We start from the raw sequence: 24,834 nt of genomic DNA, 5'->3' as shown, positions 1-24,834 counted from the left end.
TGGGAACCTCCATATGCAGCGGGAGCGGCCCAAGAAATAGCAAAAAGACAAAAAAAAAAAAAAAAAAAGAAAGAAAGAAAAAAAAAAAGAAGGCTGTGGTAATTAATTTCTGCTGTACAACAAAGTGACCCAGTCATACACATACACATATCCATTCCCTCTGATTCTTTTCCCACATAGATTATCTCAGAATATTGGGTAGAGTTCTCTGTACTATTGAGCAGGTCCACATTAGCCAATTGTTCCATACATCTCGGTGTGCATATGCCAAGCCCAAACACCCTTATTTTTTAATTTATTTTTTGGTCATCTCTGTGGCATGTGGAAATTCCTGGGCCAGGGATTGAAGTCTTGTCACAGCAGTGACAATGCCAGATCCTTAACCCACTGAGCCACCAGGGAAATCCCTTTTGTTTTTTTTTTTTAAATCTCTATTTTATTCATTTGTTCTCTGGTCTTTATTATTCCATTCCTTTTGCTGACTTTTGGCTTTGTTTGTTCTTTTTATAATTCCTTTAGATGATAGGTTAGGTTGTTTATTTGAGATTTTTCTTTTTTGTTGCATTAGGTCTATATCACTTTAAACTTCCCTCCTAGAACTGCTTTTGCGGCATCCCATCTATTTTGGAAAGGTGTGTTTCCATTTTTATTTGTCTTGATATATCTTCTGATTTTTTCTTCGAATTCTTCATTGACTTTTTTTTTTTTTTTTTAGTAGCATGTTGTTTAGTCTCCTCATGTTTGTGTTTTTCCCATTTCTCTTTCTGTAATTGATTTCTAGTTTCATGTAACTGCAGTTGGGAAAATGCTTGATATAATTTCTATCCTTTTAAATTTGCTGAGGCTTGTTTTGTGGCTTTGCACATCATCTATCCTGGAGACTGTTCCATGTGCTCTTGAAAAGAATGTGTATTCTGCTGTTTTTGGATAGACTATTGTGTAGATAACTATTTAATCCATCTGGTCTATTGTGTCGTTTAAGAACACTGTTGCCTTAATGATTTTCTGTCTGGATGTTCTATCTACAAATGTAAGCAGAGTGTTAAAACCTCCTACTATTATTGTATTATTGTTAATTTCTACCTTTATGTCTGTTAATCCTTGCTTTGCAGATTTAGATGTTCCTATATTGGGTGCATATGTGTTAATAAGTGTAATGTCCTCTTCTCATGTTGATCCGCTTATCAGTATATAATTCTGTGTCTTTCGTTATTGATTTTATTTTAAAGTCTATTTCATCTAATATGAGTATTACTATCCTGCTTTCTTTCAATTTCTATTTTGATGAAATATCTTCTCCATCTCCTCTCTCTCAGTCTGTGTGTCTTCCTGAAGTGAGTCTCTTGTAAGCCACATATTGAAGGTCTTTTCATTTTATTCAATCAGCCACTGTATGTCCTTTGATTGAAGCATTTAGTCCACTGACATTTAATGTAATTACTGATAGGAATTTACCATTATTACCATTTTATTACTGATTTTCCAGTTACTTTTTTTATTCTCTGTTCCTTTCTTCTTTTGATTCTTCCCTTGTTCACATAGACTTTTAATATGGTAGTTCCATGCATTTTGTTTCCATTAATTCCCATGCCAATTCCTAATTTCCAATCCTGATCCCCTCAGTTTGTTCAATTTTTTTTTTTTTTTTGAATATCACCTCCTCAGATGTCTTCCATGATGATTTTATCTAAATTATTAGCCCTCGGTCTTCTTTTTCCCCTGCTTCATTTTTTTATGATAGGACTTATTTCTTAAATACACATTATATAAACATGTACAGGTATACTATGGCTAGGTACGGTTCCTATGGGTTCAGAAAACATCTTTCCAATCCTTATCATGGCACTCATTATATTGTACCACAGTTTTCTGTTTCTCCAGCTGAGTAGCACACAGACATGCTTTCTGGTGCTTTGTTATACTGGCCTCTGAACCACTTCCCCGGGAAGAGGCTATGAGAAGAGTCCCATCTCTCTGCAGCTAGGAGGAGACACAGGAAGAGCAGCCTCTAGCCTCTTTCTGTGGCTAAGAAGCACCTTTACAGGGATGCTCTGCTGAGGCTCAGACTTCCAATCCCCAGAAAAACTGGGCTTTGTCTACTACCCTGCAGTGACTGTCATGCGAGAGCCTGTGAAGGTGCAGGAAGCAATAAATGCCACTGAGCTGTGAAGGGGGGAAGAGCTGCCTGGATAACAACCCTGTAGCTACCATAATGACTTAGATTAGAGCAGACAGAAACTCCAGTCATTTTTTAGTCTGTCAGTTTTTCTATTATCCTCAAGACTGAGCATGAAACATTCATTATAACACATCCTTATTGATTCAACTGATGAAAATATATTATACTAATAACATGAAACTCGAAGGCACTGGGGATAATAAAACAACTGATTGAAAATATAACATGTTTCAGAATATTTTTATGTGGTAGTTCCATGCATTTCCTTTCTATTCATAACTAAGCCAGCAAGTAGGTGATTTGGCATTGCCTCATCAAGTTATATAACCATCTTTATTTGGTAATAACCTGATTTTCCAGAAGAAATATTCTGATTGGTTGTTAGCAACAGAGTTTAATTTGAAGCAAAATGAAGAAAATCTGTTTGAAATTACTAACTAACTGATTAAAAGCATGGAGTTGGGGTTTCAAGTGGCTTAAATATGGTCATTAAAATGATGTTCTTTTAGGATGTTTTTAACATTGTGTCCTCTTAGGAAGCTTCAAAAACAGAGCATCCTTTGTTTTTGTTTGGGGGGGCGGTGTCTAACTTAGGTCCTTGTCTTTTGATATACAATTATGATAAGGCGTAAGAAAAGAGAACTTTTTTCATGGATTTTACTCTGTGGCTACACTTTTACCTTGAGAAACATTGTTTTGATCATTTCCTCAGTTTATATTTCTCAATAACAGGCTATTGTCAGCTTCTGGCAAGATTGAGCTCATCCAAGATGTATAACATCAAGCAAGTTCCCGTGTGGCACAGCAGTTAGGGATCCGGCACTGATGCAGCTGTGGTACAGGCCACAAGTGTGGTATGGATTCGAACGCTGGCCTGGGAACTTCCATATTCTGCAGGTGCAGCAAAAAGAAACAAAAGTATGATGTCAAAATATATCATTTTTAATGCACTGCACAAAATATTTATAAAAATTATGAGTTAAAAATTCTTTTGACCTCCAATCCACTGCCTTCATTTTGCCATACTGTCATTTGGTATTTATTTCTATGCCTACATGTTCTATACTTTCATATTTAGAATGTTATATGTGTTTAAGATAAATAGAATGGCTTCACCAAATCTTGCATTTTATTATCATTTTATAGCATTTTCTTATTTTATTTTAATTTTATAATGGCACATAATATTTCCCACAATTCTGTAGTTGTCCCTTCCATTTTGATCTTGTAAATAATATCACAATGGAAATAGACATGCCTGTGTGTTTTCACATATTTTATTCTTTTATTAAGATAGTCCTGTGAGTAATTTTATAAACTTCTTTAACCTCATAAAATACATTCCAATACTTTTCAATAGGGTTGAACAAATTATATTGCTCCTAATGGTATATATAGTTAATATATTTTGACCAGGATTATGGATTTTTACTTAAAATATTTGTTAATGAAGCATGTAAGAAACAATACTCTGTTTCTCCTGGTATTTTTGGTAGTTTCAGAGACTATTAATTTTTTTTCTTTGAGAAGTTTTTTGTTTGTAATTATTATTTCCCCAATACAATTTTTTTTTCTACTGTACAGCCTGGTGACCCAGTTACATGTATACATTCTTTTTTCTCACATGATCATGCCCAGTCATAAGTGACTAGACAGTTCCCAGTGCTACACAGCAGGATCTCATTCTTAATCCATTCCAAAGGCAATAGTCTGCATCTATTAACCCCAAACTCCCAATCCACCCCACTCCCTTCCCCTCCAATGTTTGTTTAGCAATTACGTTTCCTTTTGTGTGAACTGTCTTTTCGTAGCCATTGTTTGTTTACTTATTGGGGTGTAAATATTTTTCATGTCAATTTTTGTGAGGCTTCATGTTTGCTGCAAATATTTTCTTAGTCTTCTGTTTTCCACTGCATTTTAGTTACATTATTCTTTATTGTACCAGGGCTTTAGTATTTATGCAATTGAATTTGTTGATTATTTCTTGTTTATAGTTGTCATTCTTCTAAAGATGAATATAATTTTTTAATCCTATGGTTTGTTGATTTTCCTTGACTAAAATTTTACATTTGCCTTATCATGTAGCATTAATTTTGGTAAAGGTGTTAGATGATTACTTTATATTATGTACTTTTATTCTTACATCAATTATTAAATAGCACATGACCATTTAAAATGCCCTGTTGGTAGTATTATATTTTTGAAACTTATTTGATAATATCCCTTGTTAAGTCATCTAGTGTTCTAGGTACAAGGAAATGAAAAATGAAAATGATGCCATTTTGGTTACTAAGGAGGTCAGAGTTTAGGCAAGGAAGCAGGTCAGGGAGCAGTTTCTACCTAGTAACATTCTGGTATTTCACACTGACCACTGAGTCACTGTGCTGTGAAACTGAACCCTGTTCTCTTCTGGTTTCTATTCTCTTCCCTTTTTGTCACTCTCATTTGCTCTTGCCTGTTCTTTTGTTCTTTTGCTCTTGTGTGCTCTTTGGCTTACTTTCTCTTCCTTGTCTTCTCTTCCTTTCCCCTCCTTCCCACTTTTCTCTCTTTCCTTCCCTCTTTATTCTTCTTCTTTCCTCCACCTCCTTCAGCATTTCTTTCTTCCTCTAACCTCCCTCCATTTCTCCTTCACTCATGCCTCCACCAGGAAAAAATAAATTCTGTCTCTCTGTGGGGAGACATGCATTTCTAAATCAATGGTAAGGCATTAGTCAAAGCACAGTCTTGGAGCTCAGCCAACTTGAATTCAAATCTTGGCATTGTCTCTACCAGTTGCATCCACATAAGCAATTGGAAGAAGTCCTTACTTTGCTCAGTTCTGATATGCATGAACTTAAAACCCTATAATGTAGTTAAAGAATACTAGTCCCTGAACAACACAATTCATATTTAAATTACTTCAGTATATTGACTGTGAGTGTTTGCATAACTTAAGAACTTCACTGCTAGCTTCTCAAACCACAAGTCACAATGTGAATAACAGATGGACAACATGTCCAGTGACTAACATCACTTTTTTCAGTCTTACATGCATCTGTTACTCAGTTTACACAGAGCAAAGTTATGTTGCCTTCTTGTGTTGTAGTGATAAACCAACATGAGTTTAAAAAAAATGAATATTCAGAAGAGGAAACTGACCAAGAAAAATGAAAGTGCAGGAAAGAAACAAAAATGACATCTCTGGAAATGAAATTTGAACTGAGCATAAATGGATTTGTTAAAGAAAGTTGACCTTGGGAATACTGACACACCCACTCTTCAAGAGACCCCAGAAATACAGCCCAAGAAATTTGGTGAAGATGAACTCATGGACAAAAATGATGTAATGGTTTTGATGAAAAAGATAAAGATGTCTCTGAGGACTTTATGTCAGCAAAAATTTTAGATTAAAGGAATTCTTGGAGATATTTCACAACATTAAAAGAGAAAACAATAGAATGTTGGAAGTTCATCCAAACAGAAAATTTACAATTTACAAGGCATAGAAAAGATGCCCACTCTGTATCACGAGTTGTATAACAAGAAGGCATTCACTGTTCATACTACCCCGATACTTTAAGAAATAAAACACTTTAATTCTCCTAAATTCACAGTGTCTGAATAAATATTAGTTTTACCATTTTTTTCATTTTCCTATGCATTTATAACAGCCATAGAGTTCTTAATGTTTTGAAAAACATTTTTAAAGGTCACAAAATAATAGCAAAATGTCCCATTGATTATTAAGATTGTTTTGCAAGGTTTCTTGTATGATCACTTTTATGGCAACAAATAGTGTGCAAAGTGACAACTGCCCATTCTTAACTTCTTTAAACTCCAGTTTTCTCTATCTGTGAAATGAAAGAGGATAACTTACACGAATATTGTGAGAGTTAAATGAGATAATGTGTATAAAGTGCTTGGGGCAGCTAGAACTTGGTAAACTTTCAATAAGAAGTAGTTATTATTAATGTTATTATCATTACTGTCAACCAACAAGTAAAGCAGTATGGCATGGTTCTACCAAGTGGAGTTTAATGAAACTTTTCTTGTTTAAGCCAAATAGCTTGTGCAAAATACCAGAATTAAAAAATGAGAAAACATAACAGTGATTTAGAAAAGAAAAGTAAATATTTTTATAGCCATCAGGAAACTGTCCCCTTGCCCCCAAGACACTCACTCTAAAACATTCACATTATCAATCTGATAATAAAATTAAGTGTTCAAACCCATCTTCTTGGATTGCCCAGACACTACTTTCAAGAAGTTCAAATCTTTTTTGTTCAAACTTTAGTATCTCATTTCTTTTTTCCTTCTGAACCAAAAAAAGCCACCAGTATGGAGGAGCCCAGAAGTCATCATTAGAAGAGTGGGGAGTAGTGGTGGGTGGAAATTTAATCAGATCGCACGCTACAGTATTTCTACAGGAGCTCATAATTATTCTCTGGTTGAACTGTTCCCACCTATTTATAAAAACAGGGATTAATGAACACAAGGGGGAGAGAATGTCATTAAAATCCATGTCAATTTAGCCATTGGTTTTCAGTCTTTTTCCTCCTCAAATTTTTCATGCCAAAGTAAACATGGAAGATTTAATTTTTAATGCTTTCTCTGCTTTAGTCTGAAACCTTTGCTTAGAAATAAAAAAAAGCAAGGTACTTTTCACAAAGCAGGGAAAATACTGAGCATTTAGAGTGCCTCCATCTGTGATAAAAACTCAGTGGTTTCCCATTTCCAGTGACCAAGGCCACATGCCTGAGCCCAGCATAACGTCTCTCTTTTTTTGGATACCACCTTGCTCACCCAACCTCATCTAATAATCCACCCTATATTTTAGCTACCTCGTTTCCTTCCTTGTCCTCCAAACAAGCAATGTTCATTCCCCATTCAATTTCCTTACTGTTGCCTTCTCCTTGTCTTAAATTACCTTCCTTTTCTTCTCTGTCCAAATGATTCTCACTCTTTAAAGTCCAGTTAAAGTCATATTTTCCAGTGAAGGATTCTTTGCTGCTCCATTTCCCACCAACCTGGATTTCCTCTGACCTTCTCTAGCACTTATGGTTTACACCAGCACCCTTGACATTGAGCCTTTCAAGGACTTGTTGTGATGCTTAATCACAGCTTGCATTCTTGGGGGGTCTCACAATCTCCTGTATATTTCCACTTAGTTTACAGCTGGTTATGCACACAGTTTGCTAATGTAGCTCCACAAAGGTAGAGGCATTGTTTGTCCATCCCTGTACTCTATCATGCCTAGCATATAGAAGGAGCTCAAGAAATAATTAACTAAATGACAAAACAAATAAATATAATTTGCATTTTTAAAATGCTATTGAACATGATTTTTCCCCTCCATGTGGAGAAATACGTCTGCCTTAACCATTCTTAAAAAAAAAAAATCCATCCTTCATCTCTTTTTAGTCTTTTTTGGGAGGCAAACTTCACAGAGGGATATGTCAACAAGCTGGGGAACTACTACATGGCATCTCACCAGCTCCTTTGTGTGGGTTCACTGGGGACCAGTATTCTCCTTAGACAGGTTTATTGAGTACTGAACCACAGTAGAACTAATGTTTATTTTAAATTACTTTGAGACTGCACAATCAATTGAAATATGGAAGTGTAATCAAACATTTCTTATTCTACACAATTTAAGATTGCTAGTGAGATTGCACAATCAATTGAAATATGGAAGTGTAATCAAACATTTCTTATTCTACACAATTTAAGATTGCTAGTTGAAATATATATATATATATGTATATATATATATATTCTGAATTGATTGACTATTTTCATATCATTTAGCTATAGCATAAGCACTCTCTAGTCAGCCAATTCGAGATGGCATTACCATTATAAAATTACAGCTGCCAAGCAGGAGGGGGAGGGAGTGGGAGAGACTGGGAATTTGGGGTTAATAGATGCAAACTATTGCCTTTGGAATGGATAAGCAATGGGATCCTGCTGTGTACAGCACTGGGAACTTAGTTGGTCACTTGTGATGGAGCATGATAATGTGAGAAAAAAGAATGTATACATGTATGTGTGACTGGGTCACTTTGCTGTGTAGTAGAGCATTGACAGAACACTGTAAACCAGCTGTAATGGAAAAAATAAAAGTCATTATAAAAAAAATAAAAAATAAAATTATAGCTGCAAAATGAACAGAATTGGTAAGCTGTAATGTCTTTATTTAATGTCTATAATGTCTTTTTAAGTTAAATGTATTTTTCTATAAGCATATATGTGTTTACTATATACATATATACCCATATACTCACACACACACACACATATATATCACCAACTCAATCTGCTACACAATTTGTCCTGAAAACACTATGTATATTGATGCAAATAAAAACAAACCACAGAAAAAGAAAATGTCAACTTCTTAGATGTTTTATATTCAGGAAAGAGTGACAGAGAGACAGATTTAAAAGCTCAAATTGGGTTTCTGGGGGATTCCTGGGTGGTCCCCTTTGGATGTTTGGAGGAGAAGAGGTAGGGAGGGTCTGGGATGGAAGGCTCAGTCAGTCATGTCCAATTTTTAAATCTTTCTCACTTTAATAGGTTTAAATTGACATCAATAAAAAATGGAGAGAGCATCTTCAGAGTTTTTCTGAGTTAAATATGGTCTGCCTTAGTGGCACTGCATTTGATGGACTAATAAAGTGAAACCACAATCAGATACCTACCCTGTCATAAATTCTGCCCTGTCCTAAAGGATTTTCAACTTGCCAATCAGTCAAACTCCATTTAAATGATGGCTGCCTGCTGTTCCACACGCACCAACCACGGCAGAATCACCCAGCTGTGGCCCAGCCCCAGGCCAGGATAATTATGTGCCTTTCAGGATCTTTATCAAAGGTGCTGCCTCCCTGGCTTGCCTGCCCACTCACTGCACAAAGGCCAAGGCACTCAGCGTACCGGGTAACTTGAGAAGAATTAAAAAATTGTCTTTTTCTGTGCTCAGTCACAACAGAATGGAGGAGACAGATCACATCAAAATGGAACATCCCTCTCGATGAGACAAAAAAAGCAATGACCCTGTCCTTGATTTTTACATATTGATAGTCCGTGCACTTGAATGTATACATTTCAAAAAGCCACTCCTATTATTCTAAGACACTTGTAGGACAGCCTTACACAAATACAGTGTCTGTTTCTTTCTTTTCCCCTTTGCTTAGAGCTATAGAAAGCAGGCGTGTCTGATTTATGAGGCCATTCCAGGTCTACAGAACAAAAAGTCACAAGGTTCAGCATTGTTAGACAGTTTCTCCATCATGTTTCATAAGATCAATCACCTCTGCTGCGACCAGGCTCAGGTAGGACCAAACTGGAATTTTGAAACATTCCCAGCAATTTCTGAGCTGTCACTTAGCATGAATCCTTACTTCTCCAAAGGAAATTCATCAGAGCTTAAACTCATTCATATTCACTTGGTGCACTGCAGTTTTCTGGTGAGGCGGCAGCAGTGGGGAACTGCTTATAACGCTCTTTTGGAAAACTGATTATAATTCAGGGATGGCAGCGACGATTCTTATGGAGCATAAGAAATAACAGCAATAACCTTTCTAATTACAAGGAAGACTGATGTATTGACTGAGGGAATCACTGGAAAGAATGGCTGAGCTGTTCCTGGAGGCTGGAACTGCTCAAAAGGAGAGTATTTGCAGAACACTAAGCTAGAGTAACAGAACTTTTAGGGAGCTTGAGCTGGAAGGAAGGAAGGAAGGCCCAGCCAAATGAAATTCTGGGTCCAGTGGAGAAGTCTTGCGATGGAAGTTTGCACCTAGAGTTTTAAGCCTGGCAATGTGCCACGGCTAAGGGGGGCCATATGCCAATTCTCGGGTGGAAAACCAGGCAGAGAAGAGCCATAGTTTTCTGAGGCGAGCTTACAAACGGTGAGGTCTTTGAAACACTCACTACTGTTTCATTTTCATTTGAACAGTGCTAGGGATTTAGTGGGCACTTGTTAACTCTGCTGAATGAATCAAGTAGGATTTATCCTGTGAATGACACCATACAGTTGCCTAAGCAGAAAGTTCAGTTTCAGTTTTGACTTCTTCATCTCCTTACTTTCAAAACACATCAAGTCAGTTATCAGTTCACTGAGTTTACTTTCTAAAGAATTCACCAAAAAAGGCTGAGCTAGCTCTATGTGCCTGTTACATGATTTGTCAAATTCAATCAGCAGTAAAGCAGGAGCCCAGGTACAAGGGAAGCCCTTCTCACCGTTTGCAGCCTGTCTCTCTCTCTCCAGGGAAACAGCCTAAAGAAAAATCCAGAATATCATATGATTCCAAACCGTGAAATTTCACGTTTAAAATTTGTTGTAGGAAGTCATGACCATGCTGTTTCTCAGAAAGTAATTTAAATAGGTAAAAATCATCAGAATCAGGAGGGTCTTCTTTTAAATCTAGTTGGAGACATTCTTAATGTAATTTATACTCATGTTTCCTGCCTATAATGGGAAGGCAGGATGCTCCAAATGAGCTTTTTCATTATAATCCAAACCAGGGTTTCTCTTAGAATCCTTGGAGGCCACGATCAGACAAGGCGGCAAAGAAAACTCTGCAATAACAATTGTTAACATATATTGAGCATTTACCATGAATCAGGAACTGAGCTAATTCCTATAATTCTTGGAACAACATGTAAGTACAATTGTTGCCCTCTCAGAAAACTAGAACAGAGAATTTTTACATGACCAATGGACAAGCCTAACTCTAGGAAAGGGCACACTGAGATTGCAATCAGTTTATAAACTTCACTATTCTCCTTTTGAAATTTCAGAGCTGTAATTGGGGAGGGAGAAATGCCCACAACCACAATGGGCCCTGACTGCCTTACCTTATACTATATAATTAATATGACTCCAAATACTAAATACTATATTGAATACTTATAAAAAGCCAACAAAGGCCAGTGTAATTATCTAAAGTGAAATTGCAGCATGTTCAAAATGTTTCTATGGCATCAGTGACCTGAAGGATCAAGAGAAATGTCTCTGGTATATTACTGGTCTGTTTGTAATCCAGCCCCAACCAACAATTCCAACCCCTATAACCTCCCACTTTCTGCCATTCCTGTCAAAATCCCTCAAATGCCTGCTACTTTGTGACAATAAGCCAGGCTTTCAAAAGACTTCTGTGCTTTTGAACATACTGTTTCTTTTATTTAAAGCTATGCTGTCCAGTTAGGTAGCCACTAGTGATTTAAATGTGGTTTAAATTTAATTATAAACTAGTTAAGATTGATAAAATGAGACATGCAGTTCCTTGGCCACACTATGCAAAAGCTCAGTAACCGCAGGTATTGGATAGTGCAGATATAGAACATTTTCATCATCACAGAAAATTTTATTGGACAATCTTGCTTGAAAATACCTTGATTTCCTCCTAACCCTCAACTTCTGGGTCCTGCAGAGCTTATTCATTTTCAGGTTTCCACCTAAAGTGACCCCTTTTGTGAAGCCTTCTTTAATGCCTCTCTGCAAGCTATTTCTCATTGCATTTTCTGTATACCTGTGCTACAGTGTCTATCAATTCTCTGAGTTAATGTATGTGGTTATTTCCACACACACACACTCCCTTGAATGGTAGAAACAAGAGAGAAAGGGCTTGATGTTCTCAGCTTTATATTCTTATCACAGTTCCTGAATTATAGCAATGATTTTTAGATGAATGTCTGACTTGGGATTAAAGGAAAAAGCCCCTGAACTCAATTTTATTTTTCTTCTATAAGAGAAAAGGGGATGCTATATAACCTTTTCATGGTACTTCATGGGAAGCTGAGAAAACAGGAGCCCAACTTTCTGACCCCTCTATGAATCTGAGTTCAGAAGGTGTTCTGGGCTCGAGGAACCTGAATTCACTGCAGCCTCTGACAAGTGAATGTGGAGGTGGAACACATGATGCTCACTCATTATTCCTTCAACCCACATCTTCATATCAATGTGTCTTAACTTCTGCCTCATCTAAAACTCCGCAGCTCCACTTACATAGAATTGCAGGGGAAAGGCATCTACGTACACGATACCAATTAACCTCTGCAAATGTCTCCTTTCTTAGACATTTTATCAAAGAAAAAGGTTTAATTGTGTGGTTAATATGAAACAATTTTGTAGCAGTCACAATCTCTGGGACTTTAAATTATGTTTGTATGTTTTGAGAGGGCATCATCTTTGACTATTTTTATTCCAATAAAGTCATCAATAGAAACAGAAAATAGATTCATCACACAACATGAAATGTTTCAAAAGATATGAAAAGGATAATTTCCTTGCCCCACGGCAAGTCAACACAAGGAGACTACAGAAAGCTATGAATAGATTATGAGAAATCTTTCTAAAGAGGACAAATCCATTTGGCATGCTTTCAGGAAAGTCTCTGGTATAAACTAGGGAGAGCGAGACAGCCTGGTGTAGCAGAAAGAAAACAAGCTAAAGACACTGGAGGATCAGTTTTCAAATCTCAATCCAGCCAATATATAGGACTTCCTGGATCAATTTTACTGGGAAAAATAGGTTCTGGCTTATGGTCTGACAGGCAAAGGAATAAAGACAAGGAACACTGAATCTCTGTTTAGTTATAAAGGAGAATTTAAAAATTCCAGAGATATGGGAGTTCCCATTGTGGCACAGTGGTTAATGAATCCGACTAGGGACCATGAGGTTGCGGGTTCGGTCGCTGCCCTTGCTCAGTGGGTTAATGATCCGGCGTTGCCGTGAGCTGTGGTGTAGGTGGCAGACGCGGCTCGGATCCCGCCTTGCTGTGGCTCTTGCGGTGGCTACAGCTCCTGTTCGACCCCTAGCCTGGGAACCTCCATGTGCCTCGGGAGTGGCCCAAAAAATAGCAGAAAGACAAAAAAAAAAAAAAAAAATCCAGAGATAGAATGACAAACCTTTTGAGTAAGTATATGTATATAAAAATATAATATGTATATATAAATAGTATATGAACTATTTATATCAGAATTACTAAAGGTAGTGGGAGTTTTTACTACTCTCCAGAGCTGCCATAACACAGTACCACAAACTGAGTAGCTTAAAACAATAGAAATATATTTTCTCACAGCCTGGAGGCTAGAAGTCTGACATCAAGGTGTTGGAGGCAAAAAAAAAAAAAAAAAAGGAGTTCCCATTGTGGCTCAGAGGTTAATGAACCCGACTAAGATCGATGAGAATGCCAGTTCAATCCCTGGCCTTGCTCAGCGGGTTAGAGATCCAGTATTGCCATGAACTGGAGTGCAGGCTGACAGCTAGAGCTCCAATTTGGCCCCTGGCATGGGAACCTCCACATGCTGTGGGTGAGGCCCTAAAAAGACCAAAAAAAAAAAAAAAAAAAAAAAAAGATAAATAACAGTTAACTCATTTTCTTAAAAAAATCAAAATTAATGTAAAACAGTCATTGATGAACAAAATAGCAAAAATTTAAATAAAGACAGGATCAGTATTACTGATGGTTTTCCTTTTGCCTCCAGCCCTAATGTGGCTTGGCACTGCACTGGTGCAGCATGGGCCACTGAGAAAGGCTGCCCTCTAGATAGTTAAGGGCATTAATGTCTGATAAAGATGCTGTCTTGTAATGCCCCAGTGTCCCCCGATGTCCAGCAGAATTCTACCGTGCACATCTGCCTCATCATAGTGGTATTTAGGGAAATCAAGGGAAGGGAGATTAGTCTACTTTTAGGTCACAGTAAACAAGTAAGAGAAGATCTTCCTAGGAGTGAGATGTGAGGGAAATGATGTATTAAAGGGAAAGAAGAAATCAGCCTGAGAGGTGACTAGTCAAAATTCAGGTACCTCAAGAAAAGCAAACCTGTCAATGTCGGGGGGTGGGGGGGTGATGGGCAGACACTAATTCTCCCCTTCTGTGTTAGATATTAGCAATCTACTTTTGTGATTGAAGGTAAGACAATTCTAAAAGGCTAGAAACACTTGGCAACTCTAAGTGAGTTGAATTTCACATGGTATGAGGTTTGGGCATTATATTTGTAGTTAACTGTCCTACCAAGACCCTAAAGCTGTGACCTTTGGAGGTAGACGGGTTAGTGTGAATCAGCTGAGCAGGAGAACCTCTCAGAGAGGGTCCCAGCCAGGGGGTCTTGGGAGTCTGGAATCTTAATGTGCTCTTTAGGTAGACACTGAAGTCGACATTCAAATATCATACACTGAAAAACCAAGGTAAATTTCCCTCCTGAGGTCCCGAGGGGGATCCACTGGGGCTTGACCCTGGGAGCTGGTTCTGATTTTGTTTCCCACACACTACCTGCCATTCAATCACAGATCTTGCACATCTGGAGCTGGGTGGTCTTTCAGTTACCACCACTATACTTCTTACATTTCCAGTGGCCTCCTTTATTCATAAATGAAATATAATAGGAGGTGTCTATGAAAACTCTCTTCTTGGCTTCTCCTTGATTTTCTGACAACTGTGTTTCATAGTTCCATGAAGTTAAGTTACATTCTTTCTGGATACTTCTTTGTAACAGTCAGGTTACCTAAACTGTATATATGAGAGGATTGGTCCTTAGCAGAATGTTACAGATAAGAAAGATGCCAAGGCAATGACAGAGGTATTTTAAATCAAGAAGTCAGAAGGTGGGGTAGGAGAAGGCCCTAAAGAGAAGGTCTTTATGCAGATTTAGGGTCTTTCAAGGTTGCTATGCCTGGAGATGATATTATAACTCAGGAAATGTTGAAGGGGGGATGTATAATATTCTCTTGTTTAACATCCTTTATTCCAATTCTATTAATACTTCATTGCATCACTTTTCCTTGACAAATTCGCAAATAATTTAAATATTAAAATATATTGAAAATTAAAATTGAGTAAAAAGAAAGCAATAAAAATGTAAGAAAATAAGACATTGATTATGTCTAGAAGTAACCCCTCTCATTATTAATGATACAGTAGAGGAGGCAGAACATTGAAATGCAGCCAGTCAAACCTGGGGTCAAATTCTGTGATTTTTTTTTTTTTTTTTTTTTTAAGAGCTGCACCTGCAGCATACGGAAGTTCCCAGGCTAGGGGTCAAATCAGAGCTGCAGCTGCAGGCCATGCCATGGCCACAACCACATTGGCTCCTTAACCCACTGATCAAGGCCAGGGATTGAACCTATATCCTCACGGACAATATGTCAGGTTCTTAATTTGCTGAGTCACAACAGGAACTCCAAATTCTGTGATCTTAAGCAAAGATCTTAACCCATTAGTTGTCTTTTTCATAATATGGCAGCTCTAATACCCTCTTCATGGGATTGAGCTGAGGGACAAATTGGGATGCCCTTTATAATGTGCCTGGTGCAGGGCCTGTAGGTTCCTCTCCCCTGCAGATTCCAGGCAACTGCTTCATTGGTCTTCCCCCTTAATAACTGGCTCTTCACATATGCTTAGGCCTCAATTGAAAAAAAAGACCTATCTTTAACCAGACCCTTCCATTTGTATTGCAGAGAAGCTGATACGGTTCTCTGGAGCCTAAGTGCTTCTCCACAGAGAGGGGGTGCTAGCAGCAGAGTGAGGGGTCAGAACAGGCCGGAGATCTGGATGCAGTATTGAAGAGATAAGGGATCTTGGCCCAGAGAGGGTACTAGAGGAGGTAGCATTTCTCTTTCCAAAGAAGGAACCAGGGAAACCAGATTTATGTAAGCCCTCCAAGACACTAGCAACTTAGGAAAATCTTACTCTTTCCAAGAAATTTGGAGATGATATATAGATTACTTATCTTACAGAGTAATTTTGATGGTTGAAATATATAATGCATATGACCATAATGTTTGACATATAAATGTGTATTAGTTAGAGTACATTTTGGCAGCTACAAAAAAGTGAATTAAGCAAGATAGAAGACAGTCTTGAATAGATATTTGTTAAATAGATAATTGGCTTTAGACACTATTTCTGCCCACATTGCTAGATGTTCTCCATAGTCTCTTCCATCTCCTTCAACTTACGCATTTATTCTTCATTCAGTCCACTTCTACAAACATTAAGTGGATGTTTATAAGGTTAAATGATAGGGATACAGAAATAAATATAAGCTAATTATACACATAACATTACATATATATATATTATAAATATGTAATGTTATTCCACATATTATAACAAAAAAACACACCATTCTCAAGAACAGAAGACTATTCCATTGCAAACCACTGATGTATTAGAAAATTTTTTTCTGAAAGGGAGTTAGACAATGGATTTGTGCTACATAAATTTTAGCTGTCTAGTTGTCAGGGAGTTGCTGTAGTGGCTCAGCGGGTTAAGAACTGACTAGTATCCATGAGGATGCAGGTTCGATCTTTGGCCTTGATCAGTGGGTTAAGAATCTGGTGTTGCCATGAGCTGTGGTGTAGGTTTCAGACGTGGCTCAGATCCTGTGCTGCTGTGGCTGTGGCATAGGCTGGCAGCTGCAGCTCCGATTTGACCCCTAGCCTGGGAACTTCCATATGCCGCAGCCCTAAAAAGCAAAACAAACAAACAAAAAAACCCCCAAAAAACCCCAAAAAGCAAGTCCCCCACACAAAAAAATTTAGCTGTCCAAACGCTATGAGGAGATCCTAAAGGAAATGTACTATGCTGCTACCAGGGACAAAGTCCTATTAAAAATGGGCTGCCCCTTTGGGATCTACCAACTGGATCACACAGTAAAAGCAAACTGATAATCCATCATTGGTGTCTCCACTTACCAGCAACATCACACTCTTTATATAATCATCTGTGACTAGAATCTCATAGCATTTTTCTTACTCAGTTGAATGCTCCCATAATTTCACTGGGCTGGCTGAATATATTTTTGTCTGTGACCCGGGGGAATGACTGACACAGAGCAACATCAGCCTGGAAGCCCAACAAGAGCAGTTCAAATTAGGTTAATCCGGTGTTACTAAGGCTCACCCTCATGAACTCTAGAATTACAGAGCAAGAAGCAGTCTTATTACTAACTAAACACTGTCCCATTCACACCTTGCATAAATGGGGCTGGCTCAGAGCTGGTGCAAAGGTAATTTTGTCCATTTCATTTTTCCTCTCTAGTATCTAACACAGTGCCATGTACAACCAGGTGCTTGATAAAGCTGTTGGTCTCATCGGGTGAATGAAGTCTGGTTTACGGCATTCTAGAAATAAAGATGTGACTTAGATCACATAAACTGACCAATATACAATCTCATTATCCAGCTGTTGTGTAATCTTTGTTTACCTGGTTCATAGTCATTCCTTAACCTTTTCTATGTCATTATTTCATTTTTCCTCACTCCTCCACAGATAACGGGTTGGGAGCAAGCTTCCCACTGAGCATGGCTCTATAAAGGGCTCCGCTTCTGCCAAGCCTAAGAATAGGAAATTCCCCTCCGAGTTTTGTGAAGTTCTTACTTCTGGGTCCTCACCTCTGTGGAGGTTGCTGCTGTGGTGCAAAGGTACGATCTGCTTCCTTGTTCTTTGACTTTCAGGACCTTCCAGAGCCCTGGCTCTCAATCCTATAAGACTTACTGCCTGGCATATGTTGAAACACATATTTTGCCATATTTACTGAAATGGAGTTCCACACATAATTTTTAAAAAATCAATAATATGCTCTAGCTAAAAATAAATAAGAGGAGAAATGAAAGTAAATACATTCAAATTTATTATAAATAATATAAATTTCAACGTATCTGTGAGGAAATGACTAATGAAGTAGTCAGATGAAGAATTGTTGTGACTACAATAGCTACAAGTGTACTTTGATACAAGTTCGTTACACTGGTTGCTCAAATACCGTGAGTGACATTGTCATCAGTGACATTTTTCTCAAATAATGAAAACCTTTTGGTATAGGTCCAAACAAAACAAATTTTTTTTTTTGGTCTTTTGTCTTTTTTTTTTTTTTTTCAGGGCCGCACCCATGGCATATGGAGGTTCCCAGGCTAGGGGTCTAATTGGAGCTGCAGCTGCCGGCCTACGCCAGGGCCACAGCAGTGCCAGATCTGAGCCATGTCTCTGACCTACACCACAGCTCACGGCAACGCCAGACCCTTAACCCACTGAGTGAGGCCAGGGATCAAACACGAAACCTCATGGTTCCTTTGTTGGATTTGTTTCCACTGCACCATGACGGGAACTCCTGAATAAAACAAATTATAGTCTTCCATCAATGCAGTTGCATTCCTGGAAATTCAGTGCATACTGAAATGAAGCTGTGCAAAAGATATTTTGAATTTATATGTAATACAGAGTTAGATTCTAAACTCGGAAAATTATCAGTGGTTTTCTTTACTTACATGAATATCAAAAAGGATATTCAAAAGGCATGGAAATGGGACAGTTGGGAGATGGGACCATTCCTTGTTGTATAGTACTGTTCTATGACTCGTAGACCATCTAGCATCCCTAATCTAAATGCTTTTAGGACTTCGTAATAACTGTGTTAGTCAAAACATCTCCCTAAGTTTCCCAGACTTATCCCTTTGAGAACTCCTGATGTAACAAAGGCAAACAATTAAAATAGTCAAAAATGAAGAAGCAGACAATAACCCTGGAAAGATGACAGGAGGAGCAGCACCACTTTAGAATCTCTCTAAATTCACTCATAAAAGGAGACAGAGCTGCTAAAAGAGACAATACAGGTAAAGAACAACTATAGACTCACATCCAAAGCACTGAGGAGAAAATTTAATTAGACTCCTACTGACTAAACATGGGCAATTTGAGCATCAGTAAAGATAAGAATTATCATTTATTGAAGCCCATCGAATACAGTTAAATCCATGAGTTCACAAAGATATTTTAAAAAACCATGCCCACTGATCACTGATCATACTCTCATTGTTGGGAGATGGCAATGAACCAAATTATTTTGAAATCTCACAAATTAGGTAAAGGATTCTACTATTTCCTTTAGCACTAATTTACCACATGAATGAACATTTGATGAAATATCTTTTTTGTAGATGTTTTCAACTCAAAAAAAAAAGGGTTGTGAAATTTCATTACCATTTGCAACCTCTACTTAATAGACCTAGATATTGATCATTAATATTTGCTAACAACTTCAAAATAGAGATTATGCATTTCCAAGTAGGGGGTCAAAGAACAACCTATGAAACAGCCTTGCCAAAAACCAGATCTGAATTTGATCAAATCTCTATATCCAACTATCAACTTAAATACCAAGGAGAGAGAAGCACATTGCAATGAGCAACATGATGGGAATGAATGAGCAAAATACACAATATAGACAATTCTACAGAAAAATGTGTTTTCTTTAACAATAAATTACAAGGAAAATAAAGAGCTAGAAGGAGAATTCATAGGTTAAAAGAGACTTAAAAGACAGATCACCAATCTCTAAAAGTTTTACTTGGATATATTTGCAAGAAACAACCACCACAATAACAACTTTTTTAAAAAAGCATTGATATTTATGACTGGAGATTTGAGTTCTGATGTTTTAGTATTATTAGAAATTATTATTACTACATTTTACATGTGATAATAGCATTGTGGTTATATATTTTAAAATACATTGTCTTAGAAATTCATACTAAAATATTTGAAATAGTATGACGTCTAGAGTTTTCAGGGAAATAATACAGAAGAGGGGTAGTAAGTGAGGATAGGGAGGACCCCAGACCCCGTCTGGGGCATATATTGATAATTGATGGGGCTGGATTACAGCTTCAAGAATTTCATCATGTTATTCTTTTTATGCACATTTAAAGTGTTCTATAATATCACAAATACAAAGAACATTTCAATTTTTATTTTTTATTTTCTTTTTTTTGCTTTTTAGGGCTGTACCCACAGTGTATAGAAGTTCCCAGCCTAGGGGTCAAATCAGAGCTACAGCTGCCGGCCTACACCTCAGCCACAGCAGTGCAGGACCCAAGCCATGTCTACCACCTACACCACAGTTCATGGCAACCGTGGATCCTTAACCCACTGAGTGAGGCTGGGGATCAAACCCACATCCTCATGGATCCTAGTCTAGTTCTTTACCACTGAGCCACCATGGGAACTCATCAAAAATTTTTTTTAAAAAAACAGAAATTTCAGAAAGATAGCGGTTGAAATTGTTACCACTCTAGCTAGACAGGCACGGTAACATACACACTTCCTAAGTTCCCGAGTCTCTCTCCCCTTATCAGATCCTGTTCTGTATCCATTTTCTTCCCGGGGTCTCTTTCTCCTTTTCCCCTCTTAAATGATATTTTTTGCACTCTGTTATGTCTACCTTATTCTTCCCCTACTTCTCTATCTCCTTTTCTATTTCTTCTGCATTGTGCTCTCTTTTCCTTTCTCTCCTTGACCCTTTTTCTTGACCCCTCTAACAATGGGCCATGACACTGAACTGAAATTGTTGTTCATTTTGAAATGGTGAAAGCAATGAATTAATGGGGTACACTTTTGCTCTTGTTTGAGAAGTAGGTGAACTGAAGGCTTTCCTCGTGGGGAAGGTGCCACTTCTTACTCAGACTGCACTGTGGAAAAGTTGAAATCCAACCCGAAATTACTCCAGCTTCCTCTGAGCCTACAGTAGCTGAGATGAGGCGCATCCCCGTCTATGGGGTCTCATGAGAGAGAGGAAAGATCTAGAAGTACTAAATCTTCCCAACAAGAGCTGTCTTGGTTGTGCAGACCTCTGTCCTGACTATCCACCAGGAAATAGAGTTTCTCTGGGGGCTGGTATGGGGTGTGTTTCTGACGCCTCCCTGTCAGCATCATGGTTGATCACTGTTGATAAACAGCCAAACCATCAAGAAGGTTCCTTCTTTTTCTGCTTTCCGTCTATTCACATGAAGTCAGTTGAAAGCTGCCCTTGATCAAAGGCTGCTGGCAGAAAACTACAGGACTTTTATTATTTATTATTTATAGAGCATCACAAGTGTTACACAGTGATTCGCAGAACATAAAACACCACAGAAAGGATCCGTGCCGTGAGGAGGTGACAATGTAAATGAAATGTAAACATCACTGTGGACAACAGTAAAACCCCTTGGAGGCAGAAATATAGGCCCTTCTTTACCTTGGGGGGATCCTGGCCAGGAGTAGATTCTAAAGGGAACATACCTGGAGAAAATCCATTGCGGAACGCCAATAAACATATATTCCAGGGACCGTGGAGGGTTTAATGCTCCGTGGACCTATAAAATCAATGCAAATGAGGATGAAATGATTTCTCACTAAATTATCAAAGACTTAAAAAACTGATAACATATAATTCTTGTGAAGGTGCTGAAAGAGTGTCGTCATCATTCATTTCTGGCGGTATTATCAATTGGTAGAACACTTTAGGAGGGCAATTTAGTATTGTGTATCTGTTAGGATTCTTATGTAAGACTTTAATCTTTTTGCTGTATTTATAACTTTAACATATTGCAGAAGGCAATTTAGTACCAGTCAGCCTTTATGCACAACACAGCAGTGAACATCCTGTATTCCTGTGATCAAGTGCATTTCTTCTTTCTGCTATGTCTCGCTTCAAATTTATTCTAGCCCCCATGAGCTTTTTCTTCACCCCAAGTTTCTTGTAACACCCAGTATCTCCCTCTATCCAGAGGCATAGAAGTGTTTTTGTGCTTTGAACCTTGTTACTTCAATTTCTAGGATCATACTCTAAAGAAATTAAACGAAGCTAAGAAAAAATAATCTGTGTAGGTAAAGATATTCATAGCACTATTTATAGTATGAAAATAGAAATAACCTAACCAGTAACAAGTGGAAAATTCAATAAGTAATTATGACATATTCACTGGATATAGTATTTGTATAGTCCTTAAATAATAACTTTGTAGATTATATAGTAATATAAAAAAACTTAGACCATAATAACAGAGAAACACAAAATATAACATTAAATATCTAATGTTACTGTAGCCAACTTGGAAAAAAATAGGCCAGAGAAAAAAAGGGAAAAGTCAGTATACTAACCTGCGAAATGTGGTCAGAGTAGGGAGGTAAGGTTATAGATGATTTATTTTGGTTTCTCCATTATTTGATATTTCTTGATATGCTAATATGTGGGTTTTAGCTGATATATTTTGAAATGAAGAAAATAAAGGAAATATAATTGACAGGATAGGCATTGTGTGTCATCTTTTGTGTAAATCTCTACCTATGGTGCAAAACTAATAAATCTTGAAAATTGGCCAGAAAAAAACTATTCCAAGGCTTTCTGGACAACTATGCATAGAAGGACTATTTGTAGAACCCTAGGGAGCAGACTTCTCTAGGGAAGGAATTTGATTTGTCCTATATTATATTCACCTTAAAATTGGTACCAGAAATTAAAAAAAAAAATGCCCATCCCAAAATAGCTACCTTGTGGTTTTATGTGTGGTAACTGTATCATCAAAAATCTGTAGTACCAAAAAGTCCCATATAGAGAGACTTTTGCGTTTAATGATACAAGTGATGACAGAAATAAGAAGGAAGTAGTGTAATGGAATTTCTAGAAGAGAGTCAAGAAACAATCAAGATGAAAAACATATGTAGTGAAGCTTGACCCAAACATTCTCCTATTAAGCTCCCAGGATTTGAGGAGGTATTGCTCAGACTCTGCATGGCTAATCAATACTGGTCAATGATGATTCTATTTTGGTGAAAACAGCACTGCATGTTTCTATTTACTCTTCTGACATTTAAGAACATGTGGGCCTCTTCTGAAGTGCTGTGTCCTGCACAGAATATGAATTTTGGAGACAGACCTCAGCTCAAATCTCAGTATCACTACCACATACTGGCGCTGTAACCTTGGGCAGGTCAATGTGTACGTAACATGGTGACACACAACAGGTAAAAACAGCCCCCAGCTGGCTGCAGGCATCAGGGCAATGGCTTTACAAGGCACTTTCTACTGAGGGTGAATCCCCTGCAGTGAGCTAGGCAGCTTCCTGGTCTCTCACACTGTCACTTTAGAAGTGACAAGAACCACCACTTGGTGGGAGCAAATGTGGTTAGTATGAGGTTGCAAGGGAATCTCCCCAGTGTCTCAGCAAGGACATCTCCATTGCTCTGCTCTGGACAGGCAGTTACCCCTCCTCCTGCCCCAGCTTCACTCCATTCTCAGCATCTTCTGACCCTGCATCCTTCTTTACATTTTCTTTTTCTTTTTTTTTTTTTTGTCTTTTTGTCTTTGTTGTTGTTGTTGTTGCTATTTCTTGGGCCGCTCCCGCCGCATATGGAGGTTCCCAGGCTAGGGGTTGAATCAGAGCTGTAGCCACCGGTCTACGCCAGAGCCACAGCAAGGCGGGATCCGAGCCGCATCTGCAACCTACACCACAGCTCACGGCAACGCCGGATCGTTAACCCACTGAGCAAGGGCAGGGACCGAACCCGCAACCTCATGGTTCCTAGTGGGATTCGTTAACCACTGCGCCACGACGGGAACTCCGGCATGTCCATTTTTGAGTGAATCAGTATTTCATACAGTCTGCCTGTGATTTGTAAATCAGTTAATTCATTTGTGTTGAGGATCTTCTCACTATGAATTTTATCTCTTTTCTAGCTTGAGGTTCCTCAAAATTTGAATGGAAAAAAAAGTCGTATTAGGATTTTCCTTTTATTTGCAAGACCCAGAAAAAGCCAAGATAAATTTTCCTGTGACTAGGAAGTAAACTTTTATTTCAGGAGAAATTACTTTACATCTAAATTAGATTGTAGCTCCAGAAATCTTGTCTCAGGTGTGATAAGCCATAAATAATTACCAATTTCGTGTTGGTGAAATTAAAAACTATGAAAAGCTATTCGAAGCAATTTACAACTTGACAGAGGAAAGAGATTCTGTTTAAAGGGTAGTGAATTTTTCCTCCACTTAGTTTAAACAAAGGCTCAGAGAGGATGAGAACTGGAAGAAAACAAAATAAAATTTTGTTCTCTTTTCCCCAGAACTTTAATATTCAGGTGGAAAGTATGCTTTTTTTCCCTCAGGTGAAAAACCAGTTCCCACATCCTTTCAAGTATTTTCTCTTCCTTTGATTGCTTTCAGGAACATTGGAAGGTCATTTTCTCTGGATTTCTGTTTCCTAATTTTTCTTATTTTGCTTTGTGCTTTGACGTGAGTGCTAAACTACAGTATCTTTGGAGAAAAGCACCTTAAGGCTCATTGCAGGTTCTGCTCCATAGTAAATGTTCCTTTCTGGAGCGGGCAAACTGTTATCTCCACTCAAATGCTAAACTTCCGTCACAAGCCATCCGTGCACATGGATGCCAGGCGCAGCTGGGCAGTGCCTCGCAATGAGCCATGTGGATCGGATATTTGCCCCGAAGGAGACATTTATTTATCTATGGCCTCTCCTGCCCACACTGGATCACCAGCCAGCCTAGCCTCCCAGACTCTATGGAGACTCTCACCAGAGGGGCAAGCAAACCATTTTGCCCAGTCTTTTACTCCAGTCTGCTCTTGCTGTTGGCATTTCTTCCATTCTTAATTACCACACTTGTCACCTAGACCCTGGTAGGATGAATGGCGCAACCAATTTCATGCTGCAAAACCATTTTCTCAGCAAACACCCTTTGGAGACATCAGAAGTACAAAGAAGAAAAAGGAGAAACATCAGCTAAGGGCAGGAGAGGAAAGGGCATCTTGAGATGAGTGAGGTAGGCCCTGCTAGGTCTTTCCTTGGGTCATGGAATCTTCCTGGGGAACTTAGATCCAAGAGCCTCTATACCCTGAAAGCTTCTGTG

The 24,834-nt window shown here is 38.2% G+C and overlaps 1 protein-coding gene across 8 annotated transcripts in view; it reads right to left on the bottom strand.

The window, feature by feature from the left end:
- C9H11orf87 (chromosome 9 C11orf87 homolog) overlaps positions 1-24,834 on the bottom strand; it is a 642,485-nt gene that overhangs the window by 110,343 nt on the left and 507,308 nt on the right. For all 8 annotated transcript variants that reach the window (XR_002346992.1, XR_002346993.1, XR_002346988.1 and 5 more), the window contains exon 4: positions 21,220-21,293. The gene's annotated coding sequence lies outside the window, so the exon portion shown is untranslated. The remainder of the gene's footprint in view (positions 1-21,219; positions 21,294-24,834) is intronic.

Source organism: Sus scrofa, chromosome 9, assembly GCF_000003025.6.
Source record: "Sus scrofa isolate TJ Tabasco breed Duroc chromosome 9, Sscrofa11.1, whole genome shotgun sequence".
NCBI lineage: Eukaryota > Metazoa > Chordata > Mammalia > Artiodactyla > Suidae > Sus > Sus scrofa.
Note: the sequence above shows the minus strand (reverse complement) of the source record. Positions and strands in the feature narration are given on the sequence as shown.